Genomic DNA, 9,798 nt, shown 5'->3' on the forward strand with positions numbered 1-9,798 from the left:
CTTCTCAGTAACTGTTATGCTTTTCCTGCATATTCCTGTACTGTATAATCAGTTCTTCTCAACCAAGTCATGCCCGTCAAAATTTAAATATGCTCACATCTCTCCCACCTTAAAAGAGTCCCTTCATCTGTCATCCCAAACTCTTTACATTCTCTCTTTCATTTCACAGGCAAACTTTTTGAAACAATTGACTCCACATTCAATATCCGTACCCTCAATCCACTTGATACTGGGTTCTAACCGCAGCTGAATGGAAACAGCTCTAGCTGGGGCACTGTGATGTAGATGGAACTGCTCATTTTATAGAGGTAGCAGTAGCGAAGCTGGGATTTGAACTCAGTTTGATTCCAGAACCCAGGATCTTAACTAATAAATTAGACATTAAAAAAAAATTAACTTACATCTACCCAAATTACAAAATCATTAACATTCTGGCCTAAAATTTCAGTCTTGGAAATTTACCTTATAGGTATATTTACACAACTCAAACTGGCATATGTACTAGGTTATTCCTTATTCATAGCAAATATTTAGAAATAAATATGATATCCATAAACAGAGGATTGGACAAATAGATTATGTCATGTGGGTAAAATGGAACATTACGCAGCTGTACAAAAGACTGAAGATGCTCTCTAATTGTTGGTAAATAAAGATTTTAAAGACACACTAAGTTTTTTAAAGTAAGGTGACATTTTGTGCGTAGTTTGCATAAAAATGAGGAAAAATGAAAATATTCTTGTTTGCTTATTTTTACATAAAGGACATAAGCACACACAAATAACAAAAATGATCACCTTATGTTGATGGCTGTTGGGAACTGGGCAATAGGAGAAAGGAATAGGAATGTGACTCAGTGTAGTATACTATAATAAGAGCCCTCACTGGCTGAGAGAGTCTTTTCTGCCAGATCCAGTTCTAAGCATTAAATATATTAACATATTTAGTTTGTACCTACAAAGCAGGTGCTAATAGTATCCTTACTGTACAGATGAGAACACTGAGACACAGACTGACATATAATTTTTCCAAGGTCACACAGCTAGTATATAGCAGGACAGAGTGGTTGAGGCAGTTGTCATATCATCCACAAGCCTAAAATATTTACTGCCTGTTCCTTTAAAAAAAAGTTTGCTCATCCCTTATGTTGATAACATGAGCAAACTGTATCTATGACTCCAGGTCAAAAAAGATCCAACCCTATAATATACAGAAGCAAGATGTTCTTTTTCCTGACTCGAGAAAGTTACAACAGCTGTCCCTACAAGCCATCCATGGCATCTGTGTTTTTAAATGATTTTGTGTTTGTTTTGCTAAACCATGAAATGTACATTGTTATTTTCAAACTGCTCAGAGTCTTCCCTAGGTCCGGAGGTAATTTGTAATCTAACAGTAAAAATACTTGGTTCTGAAACATAACAGTGATATTTGAGGACAGAATGCCAGGAAACACCAACACGATGTTTTGATGAATATTTATGAGCATCTCCACCTGGCCTTCCAGTTTCCCATGCTTTGTTGCTAATGTTTTTGTGTCTGCATGGAAGGGTGTGTGTGTGTGTGTGGCAGGGGGCACGTTGAGGAAAGGGAGAACCATTCTGAGCCTACCTCTTGCATAATGACCAAGTATGCTGAGTTCAAACTTTTACCTCCTTCCTCCCTTTTATGAGCCCTGACTGCGGATCATCTTTGAACCTTAACTGTAGAACACTCTCCTGACTCTTACATATGCACTGTCTTCATTCATGTACTTATCACCCTTTTTTCCTGAAACATATTTTTTCCATTTCTCTTCCATCATTTCCATCAGCACACAGGCATGCTGTTTTGACTCCTTCCAGTTGACACTAATTTCTTTCATTATCTTTACAAGAACCCTCACTGAAAGACCTTTTTATATTTGCCCTCTCCAATGACTCTCTTCCATTCTCCCTTGAATCCATTCCAATCAAGCTATTTGGCCCCTGCTACCCACTCCACTGAAACTGCTCTTTTCAAGTCACTGAAGAGTCACTGCCAAATTCGACATTCAGTTCTCAATGCTTATTCTACTCTACCTTTCAGCAAAATTTCAAAATTCAGCTATTGTAAACAGTGCCGCAACGAACATTGGGGTGCATGTATATTTTTGAATTATGGTTTTCTCTGAATAAATGCCCAGAAGCGGGATTTCTGGATTATATGGTAGCTCTATTTTTAGTTTTTTAAGGAACCTCCATACTGTTCTCCATAGTGGTTGTACCAATATACATTCCCACCAACGGTGTAGGAGGGTTCCCTTTTCTCCACACCCTGGCCGGCATTTATTGTTTGTAGATTTTTTGATGATGGCCATTCTGACCGCTGTGAGGTCATGATTTTAAATACTATTGTTATCCTGATTAGCTCCTGCACTAACTATTAGTTTTCAACTGGAGTGAACCAACAGTATGCCTTTGCTGTCTTGCATGAAGACTGTGCCAGCTCCCCTTCCCTCTGTCATAACCTAGTCTGTAGAAATCTGGATTGTCTGGACAATCTGTAGATCACCACACTGGTCCAGCATATGGATGGCATCATGCTGACTGGACCTGGAAAACAGGAAGTAGCATGAGGTTTAAATGCCTTACTAAGACACATGAATGCCAGAGCATAGGCAAGAAACAGAGAAATTCAGAGGCCCTCGACCTCTGAGAAGTTTCTGAGACTCCAATGGTCTGGAGCAAGTTGAGGCACTTCCTCCAAAGTGAAAGACAAATTGCGTCAACTTGGACTACCTGGAATTAAGAAATAGGCATAAAGCTAGTTTGGTATCTTTGGGATTTTCAAGGCAAAATATATCATATTTCAGTGTGCTGCTCCAAACTATTTAAAGGGTAACTTTAAGGCTTCTGATTTAGAGTGGGGCCCAGAGAAAGAGAAGATTCTGCTACAGATCCAGGATGTAGTGAAAGCTACTCTGCCCTTGAGGCCTTATAACCCAGCAGGCCGGGGGGACTAAAGTGTTTGTGGCAAATATGCGTGTCTCATAGTACTGCTAGTAGCCTTCAATAGGACAATCACGGTGCTGACCTTAAAGCTTTCAGAGCAAGTCTTATCCCATTCTATGATAACTATTCTCTTTATGAGAAATAGCTCTTAAATGGCCACTGGGTACTCCCAGTGCTGTACACTTGACTGAGAGACATCACTTGACCATGCATTCTGAACTGCCCACCATGGTATTTGATCAATCAAACCAGAGAATTAGGCGTATGCACCAGCAACTCACCAGGTGGAAATGGGCTATAAGAGATGAACCTGGAGCATATCGTGAAGGCAGACACAAGTGATGTCATCAAGTGATTCATACATCACCTGCTCCTGCTGCATTGTCTCTCTACCTCAATCCATGCTTCAGGCATCACAGGGCATCCTTATGACCATTTGGGCCTGGTTTATAGCATGATATACTGAAAGCAACTGGAAATAGATTGCTTCAGCATCATTGCCCCAATCTAGAGTATTTCTTAAAGATGGAAGTGAACAGAAAACATCCTGCTAAAGAAAATTTAAACAGAATATTCTGTTGTCCCTTTCTCTAGATTCAGAGATAGCTAGAGGAAAAGGTCTACATTGATTCATGGGCAGTGGCTAAGAGTTTAGCTGAATGGTCAGGGACTTGGAAAGAATAGATTGGTGACAAGGAAATCTGGGGAGAAGGTATGTGTATAGCTCTTTGAGAAAGGCACATGCAAAGATATTTTTGTCCTCTACGAATTATAACCAAATATCATTCACGACAGAGGAGGCTCTCAGTGATCAGATGGCAATGGAAATACATTCAGGGATGCCAGTCAGCCTCTTTCTCTAGCTGTTCTAGTGCTTGCTGATGTGTTTGTTAAAAAAGTAACCAACTCAGCAGAGATCGAAGGTACGCATATGATGAAAAGCACGCATTTTCCTCTTCTAGGCTGTCTAGGCTCTTACCATTACTGAGCAACTAACTTGCAAACATTAGACACTAACACAGAGCCTCCTACAGGACACCAATCCCAGGGAGACCAAACAGCCACGTGGCAGCAGGTTGATTATACTGGATCCTTCCATCCCAATGGGAGCAGCCGTGTGTCTTCATAGGTGTAAACACTTGTCATACTGATTTGCATTTGCTCTCTGCAATGCTTCTGACAACATGACCATCTCACAAAACATCACTTCTGACTAAAGAACTCATTTTACAGCAAAAGCCCAGCCCCGGCTTTGGACCCTGTGGACTACACTGGGATTTACCACATATACCATTATCTAGAAGGAGATGACCCAATAGATCAGTAGGATGGCCTATTGAAAGCTCAGACGAGGCCTGTGTTGGAAGCGACACTCAGAAAGCTCGGAGCACTTACCTGTAGGATGAAGTACAGCTTTGGAACCAGAGGCTGTGCTGTTTCTGTCATAGTCAGAATACTATGGTGAAAGGAAATGTGGGTCTTCTCGCTATTACAACTAATATTCCACTCATAAAGTATTGGCTTTCTGTTCCTCTAAATTTGACTCCACTTATTTAGTCATTTCAATTCCCAAGGGAAGAAATGGTCAAGGTGATGTAACAAGAAGTCCACTGGATTGGAAACTGACACCATCACCTGGCCATTTGGGGCCATTGGTGCCACTAAAGTATTAATAGGCAAAGGTGATTAAATTATTGTTTGGGTGACTAATGTCATTTACCCAGAGGAAATCGAGTTGATGTTATACAGTAGGGGCAGGGAGGAATACATGTGGAACCTAGGAGATTTTCTGACATGCTTCTTAGTCATTTCATATCCAATAGCATAACTTAATTGGAAAACTATAGGAAAACACAAAGACACAGACATTGATCATTCAAACCTTCCAGAGATGAAGGCCTAACTTAACCCACCAACTGAAACACTGTTGAGAAGAAGGACTGGCTGATGAAATAAGAAATAAGCAATAAGAAATATGCAATGAGTAACAGAAGGAGAGTTATAAATATCAACGATAGCCTTGCTCCAAATGAAATGCGAAGTCTTCACACCTTGGCTTCACAGTCTCTATAAGCTCTGTGCCCCAGAAACATCTCAGACCCCATGTCTTACCACTCTCCTCAGGCTCACTCTGCTGCAGTCAGCTGCTCTCGCTGCTCCCAGGACACCCAGCACCATCACTACCCAGGGTCACTGCCCGTGCTGTGACCTCTGCTTGACCTACTCTTCCATTTCAAAGTCATCTCGATTTAAATGTGCCTGAGAAGAGGGCCTTTCCTGACCACTCACTCTAAATACCCCATGTCATTTCTCTGTAATCCCTACCTTACTCTGTTTTTCTTCTGATCATATACCACAACCACATGACAGATCAAATCTTTATTACCTACTTAACTATCTAACATTAATATTATTTTTAAATATTTCATTTTATTTAAAATATTATTTAATATTATTCATTTATTAAATGTACTGTTATAATAATATTTAATAATGATATTTATTTATTTATTTACTGTTTTTCTCCCCCTCCAGAATGTAAGATCCACAATGTCAAAGTTATTATTTTTGTTCACGCCTATATCTCCCTCCACTGCCTAATATAATTTCCGGTATATAGTACCACAATCAGGATACTTTTTTATCTGGAACTACCCACCTACCCTATATTCACTTCTGAAGCAATCAAAGGATTCACTGCTGTCATATGTTCAGTTCCTCCAAATATGTGACCTTGGTAAATGAACACAGTATTAATTACAGATCTGGATTCATCACTTAATTAGTGACACACAACTTTATAAAGGCAATGCATTTCTCACAGTGCCAAATTTAGCCCTTGACAATTTATTTGCCCTTTTTAAAGGATTTATTTACTGACTAACTCTTAGATCAGAACCCAGTGGAAAGGAATGAACAACTAGTATTCCATCAGTACTGAAAGGCCAAAGACTTCCTCAATATTATCAGGTTGTCAAGCCTCTGGTCTATGTTTTTACCTCTCCTAGAAAACATACGCTGTCCTGCACTCTGTTCCTGACTTAAGCAAAATCACGGGCTAGTCCTTACCAGGGAACAAGATTGTACCTGTAGGCATTACGGGTACATCTGTTCTCTTGTGATGCTGTTTTCAACACAAAAGATGCCCATACACCATTAAAGATTCCACCCTAATAATTCCACGTCTATGTTCTGCAGAGACAAAACAAGGATGCACCTGTTATATCTGATGACTATCGAAGTTATTCTGTAACTCAAGTTTAATGTAAAACTATTTAGAGAAGGAACTGACCTTGAAAGAATTTGGAGAAAATATGAAGAGTTAATCCACTTCAGCACAGGTATCTGCTCCCAATAGCTCTTCTCTTTTTACCTAGTATTTGTATTTTGTTGGTACATGATCATCAAGATAAAACTTGATTTTTCAGCCTTTCTTTGTAAGAAAGTGTTGCCATGTGACCAAGTTCTAGACAATGGATGTGAGATGTAATGTGTCAACCTCTCAGTTACTCTTAGACTTTTATATGTGATGAGTTATATTCATAAATTACTTCAATTGCTGTTATTTGGGGTGTCTCTTACAACTTTCAAACTGATATCCAATATGTCAAGAGTGTTAACAGACAACACAGCACTAAGTTCTCACTTCTTCTATAATATAGTATAATCTTTAGGAGCATAGGCTCAAGTCAATCTCTGGGTTTGAATCCTAGTTCACCATTTATTAGCTGTGGGACTTTGCTCAAGTGATTTCACCTCTTTGTGATTCATCTCTTCGTGTTTTCAGTAAAATTGGGACAGCACTAGTGCTACCATTCAGATTTGCTAAATGCCATGAACTACTATGCCTAACAGGCTTAGAACAAAACCTGGCAGTCAATAGGCATTAACTAATCTATTTATTTAAGAACGCCCCAAGGCCATTCAAATATTCATCCAAGTTTTTATCAAATCAGTGAAGCTTTCCTTTTGTTATGCAAGTTTCATTCTCTTTGAGCTGGTGCAGCAATTCCTGCTTGAGGGAGAACTGAGAAAATGTCTTGATAAGCTCAGTTGAGCTAGGTGAGTTCCATGGGGGGGAAGTGAGTGGAGGCAGCTGCCAAAATTTTTTAAAAAGAGACTTGATTATTCTGAAGAGAGCAAGAGGGACGGTTTTATGATGCCAGGGATGAAGAATGAAAGAAAGGTAGGAAGGAAGGAACGAAGGAAGGAAAGGAGGGAGGGAGGAAGAAAAAAAGAGGGTGCAAACTAAGAAGATGGTAGAAGGCTGTGTGACAGTTGTTACCCGCTCACTAGGGTCGTGAAATACTCAGTGAACTTACTCACGGTCAGAGAAACAGTGTGATTAAACATTTTTAGGAAACTGACGATGGAACTGAGTTTCCCATTCCAGTTAATATGAAATAAAACAGGGACTTCCCTGGGGCTCCCAATGCAGGGGGCCCGGGTTCTATCCCTGGTCAGGGAACTAGATTTCACATGCCTCAACTAAGAGCCCGCATGCTACAACTAAGACCCGGAGCACACCATCACCCTGATACCAAAACCAGACAAAGATATTACAAAAAAAGAATATTACAGACCAATATCACTGATGAACATAGACACAAAAATCTTCAACAAAATACAAGCAAACAGAATCCAAAAACACATTAAAAGTATCATACAACATGATCAAGTGAGATTTATCCCAGGGATGCAAGAATTCTTTAATATATGCAAATCAATCAATGTGATACACCACATTAACAAATTGAAGAATAAAAACCATATGATCATCTCAATACATGCAGAAAAAGCTTTTGACAAAATTCAACACCTATTTATAATAAAAACTCTCCAGAAAGTGGGCATAGAGGGAACCGACCTTAACATAATAAAGGCCATATATGACAATCTGACAGCAAACATCATTCTCAAAGGTGAAAAACTGAAAGCATTTCCTCTAAGATCAGGAACAAGACAAGGATGTCCACTCTCACCACTATTATTCAACATAGATTTGGAAGTCCTAGCCACGGCAATCAGAGAAGAAAAAGAAACAAGAGGAATACAAATTGGAAAAGAAGAAGTAAAGCTGTCACTGTTTGCAGATGACAGGATACTATACACAGAAAAATCCTAAAGATGCCACCAGAAAACTACTAGAGCTAATCAATGAATTTGGTAAAGTTGCAGGATACAAAATTAATGCACAGAAATCTCTTGCATTCCTATACACTAACAACGAAAGATCAGAAAGTGAAATTAAGGAAACAATCCCATTCACCATTGCAACAGAAAGAATGAAATACCTAGGAATAAACCTACCTAAGGAGGTAAAAGACCTGTACTCAGAAAACTATAAGATACTGATGAAAGAAATCAAAGATGACACAAACAGATGGAGAGATATACCATGTTCTTGGATTGGAAGAATCAATATTGTGAAAATGACTATACTACCCAAAGCAATCTATAGATTCAATGCAATCTCTATCAAATTATGAATGGCATTTTTCACAGAAGTAGAACAAAAAATCTTAAAATTTGTATGGAGACACAAAAGACACTGAATAGCCAAAGTAATGTTGAGAAAAAAAACGGGGCTGCAGGAGTCAGTTTCCCTGACTTCAGACTATACTACAAAGCTACAGTAATCAAGACAGTATGGTACTGGCACAAAAACAGAAATATAGATCAAAGGAACCAGATAGAAAGCCCAGAGATAAACCCACACACCTATGGTCAACTAATCTATGACAAAGGAGGTGAGGATATACAATGGAGAAAGGCCATTCTCTTCAATAAGTGGTGCTGAGAAAACTGGACAGCTACATGTAAAAGAATGAAATTAGAACACTCCCTAACACCATACACAAAAATAAACTCAAAATGGATTAAAGACCTAAATGTAAGACAAGACACTACAAAACTCTTAGAGGAAAACACAGGAAGAACAGTCTTTGACATAAATCACCGCAAGATCTTTTTTGACCCACCTCCTTGAGTAATGGAAATAAAAACAAAAATAAACAAATGGGACCCAATGAAACTTAAAATTTTTTGCACAGCAAAGGAAACCATAAACAAGATGAGAAGACAACTCTCAGAATGGTAGAAAATATTTGCAAATGAATCAACGGACAAAGGATCAATCTCCAAAATATACAAATAGCTCATGCAGTTCAATATCAAAAAAACCCAAACAACCCAACCAAAAAATGGGCAGAAGACCTAAAATAGACATTTCTCCAAAGAAGACCTACAGATGGCCAAGAGGCACATGAAAAGATGCTCAACATCACTAATTATTAGAGAAACACAAATCAAAACTACAATGAGGTATCACCTCACACCAGTTAGAATGGGCATCATCAGAAAATCTAAAAACAATAAATGCTGGAGAGGGTGTGGAGAAAAGGGAATCCTCTTGCACTGTTTGTGTGAATGTAAATTGATACAGCCACTATGGAGAACAGTATGGAGGTTCCTTAAATAACTAAAAATAGAATTACCATATGACCCAGCAATCCCACTACCGGGCATATACTCAGAGAAAACCATAATTCAAAAAAACACATGTGCCCCAGTGTTCATTGCAGCACTATTTGCAATAGCCAGGTCATGGAAACAACCTAAATGTCCATCAACAGATGAATGGATAAAGAAGATGTGGTACATATATACAATGGAATATTACTCAGCCATACAAAGGAACGAAATTGGGTCATTTGTAGAGATGTGGATAGACCTAGACTGTCATACAGAGTGAAATAAGTCAGAAAGAGGAAAACAAATATCATATATTAATGCATATATGTGAAATCTAGAAACATGATACAGATGA

Source organism: Balaenoptera acutorostrata, chromosome 10 (assembly GCF_949987535.1).
Source record: "Balaenoptera acutorostrata chromosome 10, mBalAcu1.1, whole genome shotgun sequence".
Classification (NCBI taxonomy): domain Eukaryota; kingdom Metazoa; phylum Chordata; class Mammalia; order Artiodactyla; family Balaenopteridae; genus Balaenoptera; species Balaenoptera acutorostrata.